The sequence below is a fragment of the Canis aureus genome, chromosome 35, assembly GCF_053574225.1.
Source record: "Canis aureus isolate CA01 chromosome 35, VMU_Caureus_v.1.0, whole genome shotgun sequence".
Classification (NCBI taxonomy): Eukaryota; Metazoa; Chordata; class Mammalia; order Carnivora; family Canidae; genus Canis; species Canis aureus.
This window is the reverse complement of record NC_135645.1, coordinates 1,731,262-1,745,625: the sequence shown is the minus strand read 5'-3', so window position 1 is coordinate 1,745,625 and position 14,364 is coordinate 1,731,262. Positions and strand designations below refer to the sequence as shown.

General features: G+C 48.0%; 1 long non-coding RNA gene across 1 annotated transcript; it reads right to left on the bottom strand.

Annotated features, from left to right (window-relative positions):
* Positions 1-2,043: 2,043 nt before the first annotated feature.
* On the bottom strand, positions 2,044-5,386 carry LOC144305189 (uncharacterized). The gene is made up of 3 exons (XR_013372252.1): positions 5,119-5,386; positions 3,242-3,345; positions 2,044-3,050 (listed from the first exon to the last, which is right to left on the bottom strand). It is a non-coding gene; the product is annotated as an uncharacterized LOC144305189 (long non-coding RNA).
* Positions 5,387-14,364: the final 8,978 nt, after the last annotated feature.

The following is a 14,364-nucleotide window of genomic DNA, read 5'->3' as shown; positions in this document are numbered from 1 at the left end:
TGATACAGAGGCGTCCGTGGATCCAGAAGGTATGAAAACATTGCATACTAGAGGAGTGGTGGGGGAGGATATGGAACAGGGCCCTTGGGGCCGGATCATAACTGCCATCCTAAGGAGCTCGGGTTTCATCCTGTTTATCATGGGGAAGCTGTTTAAAGGTTTTTAAGGGGGCGCACGGCATGACCTGTGTTCTTGGATGATTACTCCAGCTGCAAACGGCAGTGATAGGAAAGTGGGAGATAAGTCAGGAGGCCTAGGCAGGAAATGAGGAGGACCTAAGACCAAAGATAAAGATGTAAATGAAGGGTATGTTTCAGAGACCTTCAGGAAGATAGACACCCGCTTGGGTGTAGAGGATGAGACTCTTTTAGGTGTGGATATTTGGGAGACTCGTGGTACTCTACTAGGAAATTGAAAAGGAGGAATGGATTGGAGCAGGAGGTGATGAGTTCAGTTTTGAACACACTGACTCTGAGGTAGAAATACTCAACAAGCTGTTGGAACTGCCAAGTCTGGACTTAAGGAAAGAGGCGGCCACCCAGCCCTGTACGGCCCGTGGGAGCTGCTGACACGTTGCTTTCCTTGCAGGTTCTACTGGCCCCGCAGGGCCCCACCACCCCGTGGGCAAAGCGAGGCGTGGGACCCCCGGAATACACGGAGAAGACGGCCGCTGCCTCTCCGGGTGGAGACTCTTACCAGGTAAAGGCTGTGGTGGGTTGAGCTCTGTGTGCCCTGCGCCTCCAGGAACAATCCTAGCACTTCAAATTCTTTAGTGCCTCATTTTAAATTTGTAAAATTCCTATCATTTTGGTTTTCAGGCAAGAACACTGGTGCAATAGACACCAGTGCAATGACATAGGTGCGATGACACCTATGACAGGAGTCCTAGGTTCTAAGTCCCGGCAGTGCTGTTCCCCACGACATGAGGCCTAAGCAGATTTCTTCCGCCTATAGCCATTTCTTTATCTGCTTAACTTAGGAGGTCCCAGTTCAATGATTTTCATTTTGAGATGCCCACTAGAATCACCTGGAAGGCTTTTAATTTTTTGCACAGCTTTATTGAAATATAATTGACATATAATAGGCTATACATATTAGAGTGTACAATCTTTTTTTATGATCTCTTTTTAAAAAAATATTTATTTATTCATGAGAGACACAGAGAGGGGCAGAGACACAGGCAGAGGGAGAAGCAGGCTCCTCGCAGGGAGCCCAATGTGGGACTCGATCCCAGGACTCGGGGATCACACTCTGAGCCAAAGTTAGATGCTCAACCGCTGAGCCACCCCCCTAAAGCATACAATCTGATTAAGTTTTGACATCTGTATACATTCATCACAATCAAGAGACTGTATACCTGGGAAGCTTTTATTTTTATTTATTTGTAAAAAGATTTGTTTATTTGATACAGAGAGAGAGCACCAGCAGGGGGAGCAGCAGGCAGAGGGAGGAGAAGCCGACCTCTGGCTGAGGATGGAGCCCGATATGGGGCTTGAACCCAGGACCCCAGGATCATAACCTGACCCAAAGCAGACGTTTAACCAACTGAGCCACCCAGGTGCCCCCTGGGAAGCTTTTAAAAAGTAGGGATCCCTGGGTGGCGCAGCGGTTTAGCGCCTGCCTTTGGCCCAGGGCGCGATCCTGGAGACCCAGGATCGAATCCCACATCAGGCTACCGGCGCATGGAGCCTGCTTCTCCCTCTGCCTTTGTCTCTGGTGCTCTCTCTCTCTCTGTCTCTCAGTCTTTCATGAATAAATAAATAAATAAAAAATCTAAAAAAATAAAATAAAATAAAATAAAATAAAAAAATAAATAAAAAGTAGGATACCCAGGCAAATGGAATTAGATGGCATGGGGGATGCACTTGGGCATTAGTATTCGTTTCATTTTAAGTTCCCAGGAAATCTTCCCTTGAACTAGGAGATCGCCATTCAGGACTGACTTTTGAGGATCCTGAGAGTAGAGGCAAAATCTGTTTTATGACCAGGAAAATATGTACAGAAAAGCAAAAATAAAAACAAAAAAAACAACTAACCACGTGCTGAGAGCAAGTCCCTGGCAGGACCAGAGCTAGTACTGACGGCATTTAATCTCTTCTGTTGGTCTTTCTATGGCCCTTAATGAGCTACATTTATGAGTCATTTAAAAGAGGTCAGTGTCCTTGGGGTGCCTGGGTGGCACAGTCAGTTGGGCATCCAACTCTCGGTTTTGGCTTGGGTCATAGTCTTGGGGTTATGGGATCGAGCCTGGTGTTGGGCTCTGCGCTCTGTGTGGAATCTGCTTGAGAGTCTCTCTCTCTCTCCCTCTGCCCCTCCTGCTCATGCTTTCTCTCTGTCAAATAAATAAATAAATAAATAAATAAATAGATAGACAGATAGATAGATAGATATTTGAAACTAGACGAACACATGGGGAGAGCACCACGTGAAGAGGAAGGCAGAGGGTGGTGTGCTGCAGTAGGCGCCAAGGAATGCCAGAGATCGCCAGCCAGGCCCCAGCTGCTAGGAAAGAGGCACAGGACAGATTCCTCCCTCGCGGCTCCCGGAAGGAACCATCCTCCCCACGCCTGGGTTCAGACTTTTAGCCTCCAGAGAGTGAGCTGATATATTTGTGTTGTCACAGGCCCCCGGTGTGGGGCATTTTGCCCTAGCAGCCCGAGGAGACTAATAATACACCTGCTGAGTTTTCCCTCTACCGATTCTGCTGTTTCTCTCTGGAGACAACTTGGATGCTGAGCTTGGTGGTTTGTTGTAACAGGCCGGGAGCCGTGGCGGGGGTGTGGCAAGGGCGTGGTGTAGTGAGCAGGGGCGGCCTGGATACCGCTGCTTGGATGTACCGGGTTTCTTAAGGATCCAAGAACAAGGGAAGACGAAGGAGGCTGAAAGGCGGGGAGACGGCCCGCTTCTTGCTGCCAGACTCCTCTGGGCCTGGACGGCGGGGCTGCATCTCAGCAGGAGCTGGTCCACTGCGTCAAGGGCAAAAGCAAAAAGCTCAGGTCTTCTGGATCTTGAAAAAAAGACAGCGTGCGTCTTGCTGAAGCTTCTGTTCCCTTGAGAAAGAGAGAGAGAGAGAAAAGGAGGATGAGTTGAAAATTCAGAGGAAAGGCAGTTCAGTGATTTGCTCTTTGAGTGGCCGATCTTGGTCATCCAGCCCCTCACCAGCTGCTCATTAGGAGCATTAAAAATGAGGGTAATTGCATTGTTAATACGTTGCTCCCCCTCTGGTGGACATTATGCTTACCTACTTCACTGGATTCCTTTCTGAAGACCCCATAGTTTAATTTTCACCCGTACTGCAGTGAATTGAAGGTCACAGTCTGGAGGGGAGTTTGGTGATGGGGTACACTGAGGAAAGATTTTACGGAAAGGACAGCATCTTAGTCAGATGGGGCAATGATGACAAAATACCAGAACAGGGCAACTTAGGAATGACAGTGATGTATTTCTCACAGTTCTGGAGGCTGGAAGTCTGAGATCAGGGCGCCAGCACAGCTGTTTTCTGGGGAGGCCCGTCTTGGGGTTGCAGATTTCAGACTTCCTGTTGTAGGGCAGCCAGGCCAGAGCAGAGAGAGGGAGCGAGCGCTCCCCTGACTCTGAAGGGCACCAATCCCATCCCCAGGGCCCCACCCTCGAGACTCCTCTAATCCTAATCACCTCCCAAAGGCCCCCACCTCCTGGTACTGACACTTGAGGAGGGGGTTAAGGTTACAACACAGGAGTTTTGGTAGAACACGTTCAGTCCATGGGTGCCTGGTGGCTCCCGGTTGAGTATCTGCCTTCCGCCCAGGGTGTGACCCCGGGGTCCTGGGATGGAGCCCCATGTCAGGCTCCCCGCACGGAGCCTACTTCTCCCTGGGCCTGTGTCTATATGCCTGTCTGTGTCTCTCATGAATACATTTTTAAAATCTTTTTAAAAAATTCAAAATAAATTTTAAAGAAAAGAAAGCATTTAGTCCATAACAGACAGCAAGGGAACCTCGTTGGGATCTTCTGCTGCTTCAACCAGACAGAAGCTCCTGCGGCAGGAGGAGCAGGAGGACGGGGGAGGAGGAGGAGGACAGAGGAGGACGGAGGAGGGCCGAGGGCTGGCAGCTGCCCTGGGTGGCTCAGGAGGACCTGCTGTGCTCTCAGGACCCGCCCTGCCCAGACCAGCTGTGGGCCCTGGTTCGCACGACCTGGGGTGGCTGCTGTCCCCAGGGGCCCCAGGGGGATCCAGGCCCTTCCCAGGGCCCTGCCGGCAGCCAGGACGTACTGGGCCCCTCCGTGCCTGGGCTGCACAGGCCCTGCCTCCCCCACCCTTAGCAGCCACCGCTGTGGACAGTGGTGCCGGGGCCGCCGCAGCTCCTTGTCCACCGGGTCATGACCCGTGGTTGAGCCCGAGGGCCGGGCCTGCGCTGCAGTGCGCGGTCCTGGCCGCCCCCCCCCCACCTCGGTCCCTCCTCCAGGTCCGCGCCTCTGTCCCTGTGTCGGGCGCCCCGCTGGGGACAAAGGGCAGGGTTGGAAGGAGGCCCCGCGCTCAGGGCCTCGGGCATTGGGCCTCAGGCCTCTGGGCACCTGCCATGTACTTTACCTACAAGATCTTCTTGCCTTACGCGCTTTGATGCTCTTCATTTTACTTTTTATAAGATTTCATTTATCCATTCATGAGAGAGAGAGAGAGAGAGAGAGACCCAGGCCGAGGGAGAGGCAGGCTCCACGCAGGGAGCCCGATGGGGATTCGATCCCGTGACCCCGGGGGGGGTCACGACCTGAGCCAAAGGCGGATAGATGCTCACCCACTGAGCCACCCAGGTGCGCCCACTTTTCATTTTTTAATAGGAGACAAAACCCGATGTTTTCAGTGCATAAGTGACCTGCTCAAGTCCCACAGCCTTATGTTTCAGGATCCGGATCGGAACCCAGATCTCTGTCTCGAAAGTTGGGTCACTGCCCATTCAAGGGGGACGCAGACGTGTCCCCAGAGGACCTGAAGGATGCCCATGCGACTTGGGGAGCCCGGGGCCCCCGCAGGTGTTTTATTCTCTGGGCTTGGGAGACACGTGGGACACAGGACACACGGTCCTGCCCTGAGGGCACATTCTGGTCAACTAGCGGCTCCCTGGGGGCCGGCCTGCTCACCATCATCAGCGGTTACCGCATGATCCCCGGCCTCTGCTGCCTTCCAACTGCCACCGGGTGCCCCGCGAGATTGGAATTTAGATGCAGGAATATTCTTTTAGGTTAAGTCTGCCCCCCAAGGTCGCATGAGATACAAGGACACAAAAGGATTATTCGGTGCTTTTCTGAAATTCAAATCTCGCTGGGTGTCCTGTAGTTTGATTCCCTAAATCCGGTGACTCTGGGTGCCCTGCCTGCCTGCCCCTTGGCTGCAGCCGCTGGGCTCCGGGGCCCCACGCAGGCGCTCCTGCCCTGGCAGGTGGGGGCCCCCCCGCTGTGGCAGGGGAGGGACTCACAGGAGGCGGCCCAGGGGTATAGGTGTTGAGACAGCAGAGGCCGGGGCCTAAACCCGAGGCACAGCCTGTTACAAGCACCCCTCAGTTTGCGTCTGTACTTAGTGACTCTTTCCTTGGGCAGAGCTCTCAGTCTCTGTCCAGGCAGTTTCTAGGGAGCTGCCCGGGCACCACATTCCCAGGCGGGCAGAGACCAGGGATCCCAGGGCCCTGCGAGGAAGTGACACCTGCCCAAACACCTGTAACAGGCAGTAGAAAATGCTACGGCGGGGAGTGTGGGGAGCAGGCTGTGGGACCTCAGAGGAGGAAGAGGGCTTCTTGGAGGGAAGGGAGGGGCTCAATCCCGGCTACCTCATGGAGGAGGTGTCATCTGAACAAAGGAGAGTTATCAAAGGATAAATAGTGTTTAAATATCTTTCAATTTTTTTAAAGATTTTATTTACTTATTCATGAGAGACAGAGAGAGAGAGAGAGAGAGAGAGAGACTCAGGCAGAGGGAGAAGCAGGCTCCATGCAGGGAGCCTGACGTGGGACTTGATCCCGGGACCCCAGGATCACGCCTTGGGCTGAAGGTGGCGCTAAACTGCTGAGCCACCCGGGCTGCCCAAATGTCTTTCAATTTGTTAAAAATCAGATTGTTGAACACTAACTCATAAATAGCAGTTTAGCCATTCGTCAAATGATCAACTCACTAAAACCTTGTTTCTTTTAACTATTTGTAGAATCTATAACAATTTGGATTTTTTTATTCACCAAAGCTTCCAAATAATGAGTTTCTTCTTCTTTCTTCCTTTTTGAAATCTCTGGTGATGGGCAGCACGGGTGGCGCAGCGGTTTAGCGCCGCCTTTGGCCCAGGGCCTGATCCTGGAGACTCGGGATCGAGTCCCACATTGGGCTCCCTGCATGGAGCCTGCATCTCCCTCTGCTTGTGTCTCTGCCCCTCTCTCTCCCTCTGTCTTTCATGAATAAATAAGTAAGATCTTTAAAAAAAAAGATAGCTTTGGGAAGAACTGTTATCTTTATAGTAAAGTGTATTCTTATCCATGATCATGGTACATCTCACCATCTTTTATATCTTTCAATATTATCTTTGAGGATACAATAATTGAATAGGGTTCCCTGCTTAGATTTGGAGCAAATTGAGAAAAAAAAAAAAAAGGAGTAGTACCTGGGAGGCCAGAATATTATCTTCACTGCTGATAGAGACCAGGTTGGAGGATATGGCTTTAGGTTAGATAGCAAGTGCTTGGTAGATCAAGCCAACAAATATTAGTAGGCATTCTAAAGATGTATGCAAACAGTCTAAATTGGGTTAACTATATATAGGGCAGTTTGCTCCCCAAGAAGAAGAAAAGCAGAACTGAACCTGACATACCCAGATTATTCTTCCTAAATGTGTGTCACCCTGTCCTCCAAGGAGCAGAATGAGTAAAGGAACAGAGAGAGAGTGTCCCACCAGTAGAGTTCCTTTCAAATGGATGAAAATCTTACAAGTAGGAAAGAAGTGTTCTTTCTTGCAGGTTATCTAAGGGGTCTGCTTTCTTTAAATTAAGAATAGAATTCTTTTGCCATTACATTTTCTCATTGGTTATTAACAGTATATAGGAATTCTATTGGTTTATCTATGATGGCCTCATTTTCAGCAATGTTAGAACAATCTTATGGGCTATGCACTGTTATTATTTCCCTTCTAAATGGGGAAGCTGAGGCAATGAAGAGTTTAAGTAGCTTGCTCAAGGTCACAAACCTAGAAAGTAATAGAAATTTGCTCTGGTCTAGGCAGTTTGATTCCAGAGTCAACACACTAAATCCCCACACAAAGTTCTTTCACACTAATGTATGGTATCCATCGTATGGATGACCCATCACTTATTTACCCAGTTCCTATTGATGGGCATTTAGCTTATTCCTTGTCTTTCCTTATTATAGGTATGCTGTAATAAATAACCTTGTACATGTGTGGTTTTAAATACACATGGGATATATTTTTGGCAGAACAAGATGTCCTAGGTTCATCTTACACATTTCCTGCCCCAAACTGGAGTCAATTGTTTTAACAAGGAGCCCCGGTTTATTTTAGTAGGGAATGGTATTTAGAAAACAAAATCTGGGGATGCCTGAGTGGCTCAATGGTTGAGCATCTACCTTTGGCTCAGGGTATGATCCCAAGGTCCTGGGATCGAGTCCCACTTCAAGCTCCCCACAGGGAGCCTGCTTCTCCCTCTGCCTGTGTCTCTGCCTCTCTCTGTGTCTCTCATGAATAAACAAATAAAATCTTTAAAATAAAACAAAATAAGGTAAATAAAATAAATTACTGTGTTTTATTTCCTACTCCTTGAAGTATTTTAAATGCCCCTGATGTGGAAAGGGGCCACCCTCCCAAGGCACCTCCCTTCCCCGAGTCCAGCAGGGTTCTCCCAGCAGGGGGCAGCAGTGGCACACTTCAGGTGCTCTGGGGAGGGTGAGGTGTTGTAAGGGGCCCTGTGGGGAAGAGCTTGTAGGAGGAAACCCATAGAGTGGAAAAAGTTAACTAGTTCCTCACTCCCACCTCAGAGCCAAACACACACCCTTGTGGTGGGTAAAGCCACAAACACCATGTTTTCTGTAAAGCTGACAGTTTCTTCTAGAGGGAGGAGGATGCTCAATAGTTGTGAAAACCTTTTTGTTCTTTGCTTTTCCCAATTCTTTACCTTCTGCTTTTGCCCATGAAAGTTCTAGTTCCTCAAGCTTTCTTTCCCTGGTTCTTTCATTTCCCCTGCCATGATTATTAACCAAGCTACATACTCACCTATTGACACCCAGTCCCTTGGGTAGTAGAGATGCAGTGAGAGGAAGGGCAAAGCCGGCTGTTCCTCTAGCTTTTCCCCTCCCCCCAGAAGTACCACATTTCTCTTCAAGACTTTAATCACCTCTAATCAAAGACCTTCGACAATCTCTTACACATCTTCACTCACTTGCTGGATCCTCTGCTGAAACAGGATGAGAATGTGGGTAACCCGACTGTCCTTTGGCCTGTAGTTTGGTCTATTCCAATATCCCCGGGGATCCTGGGGAACGGAACATGTGGATTTGGTGAGGGATAGTTTTACAGAGATTCCAAAAGAATATGACCCTAGTGCCTTTTCACTGCTTTCCCCCCAAAGCACTGTTGCAATGCCCTTCTACAGTATCTCTACCCTGGCATATCACAGTAGAGGTATGGGGGGGGAAAGCACATGGGAGTTTATCACCTCGGGCCTGGTGGGACTTGGCCACAAATCATATGTTGATTTTCCCACTGTGGTTTTGGGCAAATCACTTACCTTCAAACCTTGGTTTTCTCATCTGCACATGGCAGCTAATAATGCCCTCCGCAACTACCTCATAGAATTGAGATAGTGACGTAAGATAATGATATGCTATGGTTTTATAAACAGTAGGAATCTTTCAAAACATCATTTATCATGACTCTTTCTCAAGAGTTCTTTGGCTCCTGTTTCACAGGCACAGAATTAGATATTGGGACAAATTGGATTCTTGAAGGTTCCAGGGCTATGGAGAGGCAAGGCGGGTCACAGAGCAGAGTGGGACTATTTCTAGGGACTTGGCTTCCAGTCTTTTCTGAGAGAAGGGGTTTTTTTTTTTGCCCCCTGTGGCCAAGAAAGACTAATAGGGAGACCTACCTCTAGAATTCTGGTCTGGACAAGACCACCACAGAGTCATTAGTCTTAGGCCATTTCCCTGCTCCTTACCTTAGCCTGCACCTCAACTACCCAGATGGCTAAGAAAGAATATGGCAGATAGATAGTCGGTTTGTTAGGTGTTTCTGGGGAAATTCCATATCCTTTCCTGGTAGCTCAGAACTAAGTATGTTTTATAGTGAGTCTGTATATTTTATTTTTGCCCTTTGGCTGCAGTGGAAGGTTTTGAATGCTCTGAGGGAAGGAAAGCTTCTATTCATCTTCATATCCCATTTAAGCCCAGCACAAAATGGCCCTGGGGCCCAGTTTGTTGACCTGGTATGTATTGTTCTGTCCTCACCAGAGCTGGAAAATAGGATGGTCCCTATTCTTTTTTCTTTTTTTAAGATTTTATTTTATTTTATTTTTTAAAAGATTTATTCATGAGAGACAGAGAGAGGCAAAGACAAGGCAGAAGGAGAAGCAGGCTCCCTGCGGGGAGCCCCATGCAGGACTCAATGCTGAACCCCAGGATCACGCCCTGAGCTGAAGGCAGACGCTCAACTGCTGAGCCACCCAGACGTCCCTAAGATTTTGTCTTTTTAGAGAGAGAGCACGCGCGTGTGAGAGAGCATGCAGGTGCACACAGGCGGGGCGGGGGGGGGGGGGAGTGCAGAGAAAGAGGGAGAAGCAGCCTCCCTGCTAAGCAGGGAGCCCGAGGTGGGGCTCGATTCCAGGGTCTTGGAGTCATGATCTGAGCGAAAGGCAGACACTTAACTGACCGAGCCACCCAAGTCCCATGCTGGTCCCCATTCTTGAAATACAGTTTTTGCAAAGCTCAAAGCAAACCTTGCAGTAATTTGGCTTGCAACTTCTCTCCTAACTCTCCCTCCTTTGAGGACCTAGTGGGATGGAAGTAGAAACTGGAAAGGCTGACCTTCCGAGTCTGCCAAAGGACAGCCCCCATGATGCCTTAGCGTGGACTCCCCTCCCTTTCCTTATTAAATGAAATCCGCCGCTGAAGGAAATTGGCCTCTTCAGATTGTGAGAGACAGGAAGCAGCTCTAGGAGAGGCAGGGTCCAGGAGGGAAACCAGAGAATGAGCTCGAGGCCCAGCTGGGCGGGCCTGGCCCCGCCGCTCCTTCCCTATGGGCTCGGCCTTGTTCCCACCACCTCAGCCCTCACACCCCGTCCCTGGGCCCTGGTGAGGGACAGTAGAAGTCAAGGCCCACACTCTCAGGCCTTCCAGCCTGTGCTTGATATGTCCAGAGATGGGAGTTTTGCTGCTTCCCCAAGAAATCCGCTTCATTTTGCCTTTTATCCAGCTGAAATCTGCTTCTTGCTCTCCTTCCTGCCCTCTCTCCATGGGACAGCCCTTGAGGATGCCTCAGTCTCCAGGCCCACCACCCCCAGCCCCGGGAAGATCCTTTTAAGAATATGAGTTTCTCAGAAACTCGCACACCCAAAGGAGACAGGAACCTAATGGGAAGGAAATGCTGAGAACAATGCCCCTAGTGAGCTCTTTCCTTGCCAGGAGATCTGGGGTTTACCCTGATGTTTGCTACGACCTTGACACACTGCCTTTTCCTTCTCCTGTGTGCCCAGCACTTCTGGGAAGAATATTTTCCATATTCAGCTCACTTTATTCATTTTTTTCTAACACTTAAAAATATATTTAAAGGCATCATGGCAGGCTCCCTGGGTGGCTCAGCGGTTTGGTGCCCGCCTTTGGCCCGGGGCGTGGTCCTGGAGTCCTGGGATCAAGTCCCATATCGGTCTCCCTGCATGGAGCCTGCTTCTCCCTCTGCCTGTGTTTCTGCCCACCCCCCTCTCTCTCTGTGTCTCTCATGAATAAATAAATAAAATTAAAAAAAAATAAAGGCATCATGACATTTTGCTCCTACATACTTCACTATATGCCTTTAAAACATAAGAATAGGATGCCCGGGTGGCTGAAGGGCAAAGTGTCTGCCTTAGTGTCAGGGCATGATCCCAAGGTCCTGGGATCCAGTCCTGCATCGGGCTCCCTGCTCAGCAGGGAGTCTGCTTCTCCCTCTCCCTCACCCTCTCCCCATGTCTTTCATGAATAAATAAATAATATCCTCAAAGAATAAAACATAAGAATATTTTCTGGCAGAGCTGAAATCAAAATATAATACCTAGCAAAACTAATTCCAATGATCTAATACTTAATCTATACTTAAAATCAGACCAATGCTTGGGCCTCTTCATCCTTGCCCTGTTCTTGGGAGGCTACACAGCCCTGAGCCGGGCTACTTGGCCAGTCATTGCTTCTTTCTTCATCATATTATCCCTTCAACCCCCAGACTGATGTCCCTGAGGCTTTGGGTCCCTCAGCTGGGTGCTCCCAGTCACTTGGCCCAGGGGCCAAAGCCTCTGCCAAGCCGAGAGTCATACCATATAGTTGTGCTGGGTTCTTGCAAAGAGCACTGAGAAGAGCAGGGGGGTGAAGGCTAAAATCTACCCTCTGTTTTCCTGGGGAGGGGGCGCTGTGTCTGGCTGGAGGGGCATTCCTTCCAGCTCAGACAAAGACATTATTTAGCTGAAGCCCTGGACTGGTGCTGCAGGTGGTACTACCAACCCGGTAGTTAATCCCTCCCCGAATATGTCATTGTGCAATTTGACCTTCATAGAATCATGTTCTTGGGGCTGGGATTCTGAAGTTCTGAATACTTAGTCTATCCCCAACACCAGTAACATGTTCAAATCCCTTATGAATAAAGAGTTCTCCAACCTCACTCTCCCTACATGCGTTGAGACTTAAAAAAATTTTTTTTAATTCAATTTAATTAACATACAGTGTATTATTAGTTTCAGGGGTAGAATTTAGTGATTCATCAGTTGCATATAACACCCAGTGCTCATTACATCACGTGCCCTCCTCAATGCCCGTCACCCAGTTACCCCATCCTCCCACCATCTCCCCTCCAGTGACCCTCAGTTTGTTTCTTAGAGTTAAGAGTCTCTTATGGTTTGTCTCCCTCTCTGATTTCATCTTGTTTTACTTTTCCCTTCCTTCCCCATGCTCCTCTGTTTTGTTTCTTAAATTCCACGTATAGGTGAGATCATATGATAATTGTCTTACTCTGATTGACTTACTTTGCTTAGCATAATACCCTCTAGTTCCACCCACATCATTGCAAAAGGCAAGATTTCTTTTTTTTTCTTTTTTTTTTTTTATGACTGAGCAGTAGTATCCTAGTGTGTATCCTATCCTAGTGTGTATCCTAGTAGTATCCTAGTGTGGTAAATATATATATATCCATTCATCTGTCGATGGACATCTGGGCTCTTTCCACAGTTTGGCTATTGTGAACATTGCTGCTATAAACATTGGGGTGCAGGGACCCCTTCAGATCACTACATTTCTATCCTTTGGATAAATACCTAGTAGTTCAATTGCTGGGTCGTAAGGTAGCTCTATTTTTAACTGTTTGAGGAAACTCTATACTGTTTTCCAGAGTGGTTGCACCAGTTTGCATCCTGACTACTGGTGTAAGAGGGTTCCCCTTTCTCTGCATCCTTGCCAATATCTGTTGTTTGTCTCCCATGCTATTAATTTTAGCCATTCTGGCTGGTGTGCGGTGGTATCTCATTGTGGTTGTTTTTTTTTTTAATGAAGATTTTATTTATTTATTCATGACAGACACAGAAAGAGAGGCAGAGACACAGGCAGAGGGATAAGCAAGTTCCCTGTGGAATCTGATGTGGGACTTGATCCCAGAGTCCCAGGATCACCACCTGAGCCAAAGGCAGATGCTCAGACACTGAGCCCCCCCGCTGCCTCCCCTCCATTGTGGTTTTGATTTGTATTTCCATGATGCCAAGTGATATTGAGCATTTTTTCACATCTGTTGGCCATTTGTATGTCTTCTTTGGTGAAATGTCTGTTCATGTCGCCTGCCCATTTCTTGATAAGATTATTTGTTTCTTGGGTGTTGAGTTTGATAAGTTCTTTCTAGATCTTGGATACTAGCCCTTTATCTGATGTGTCATTTGCAAGTATCTTCTCCCATTCTGTAGGTGGCCTTTTAGTTTTGTTGACTGTTTCCTTTGCTGCATGCATTTAGATTCTTTTTTTTTTCTTTTAAGATTTATTTATTCATTAGAGAGAGAGAGTGCAGGTCAGGAGACGGCAGGGAGAGAGAAAGAGAGAGTCTCAACCACAGTCCACTCTGAGTGCAAAGCCCGATGTAGAGCTCTGTCTCATGACACTGAGACCAAGACCTGAGCTGAAACCAAGAGTTGGACACTTAACTGCCTGCGTCAGCCAGACACCCTGCATTTAGATTCTTACCGTATGCCCGCAGCACTTACCTCTACCTGTTTCTCTCCCTCTTTCTTTCTGACTCATTGCTTGCAATATCCTCATGAATTCACCAAAAAAATATAAATTGCCTTTAATCTCTTATCCAATTCATATAGACTATCACTGATAAAACTGATAATTCCTTATAATGAAACATTTAAAAAAATTCAACTATACATTGAAAACAAAAATTTTAACAAAATATAGGCCTGCAAAATTTGAGTCAGAACATTTGGACTTGGGATGCCTGGGTAGCGTAGGAGTTTAGCGCCGCCTTCAGCCCAGGGCGTGATCCTGGAGACTCGGATCGAATCCCGCGTTGGGCTTCCTGCATGGAGCCTGCTTCTCCCTCTGCCTGTGTCTCTGCCTCTCTCTCTGTGTCTCTCATGAATAAATAAAATCTTAAAAAAAAAAAAAAAAAGAACATTTGGACTTCATAGGAGCACCTGGTTGGCTTAGTCAGAAGAGCATGCAACTCTTGGTCTTGGGGGTGTGTTCAAGCCCCTCATTGGGTGTGGAGATTACTAAGAAAAATAAACCTTAAGAAAATGTGGACTTCACATACACAATGGCTGTTTAAACAATTCACAATAGTTGTTAAGGCAGTTTCAGTTGCAAGGAATAGAAAGCTCAACTAAACTGGCTAAAGAAGGGGGAACAGAGAGAGAATGTGATGCCTCTTACAACAGTAAAGCCCATAAATAACTCCTTCAGATTTAGTTTGGTCAGAGTTTCCATGCAGGCCTCCATGTCCTAGTCTCCTCTGTGTGTGATGGCTTAGTCCTTAGCCGGGATTCCTCAGGGCAACAAAATGGCCTCAGTGTTTCTAGGCTTTGCATCTCCCTACCACATTAGGCAGGGAAAAGTAGGGAACTGTTTTCCTAGAAGCCTCCACAAAAAGCTTTTTCAAATCTCATTGGCCTG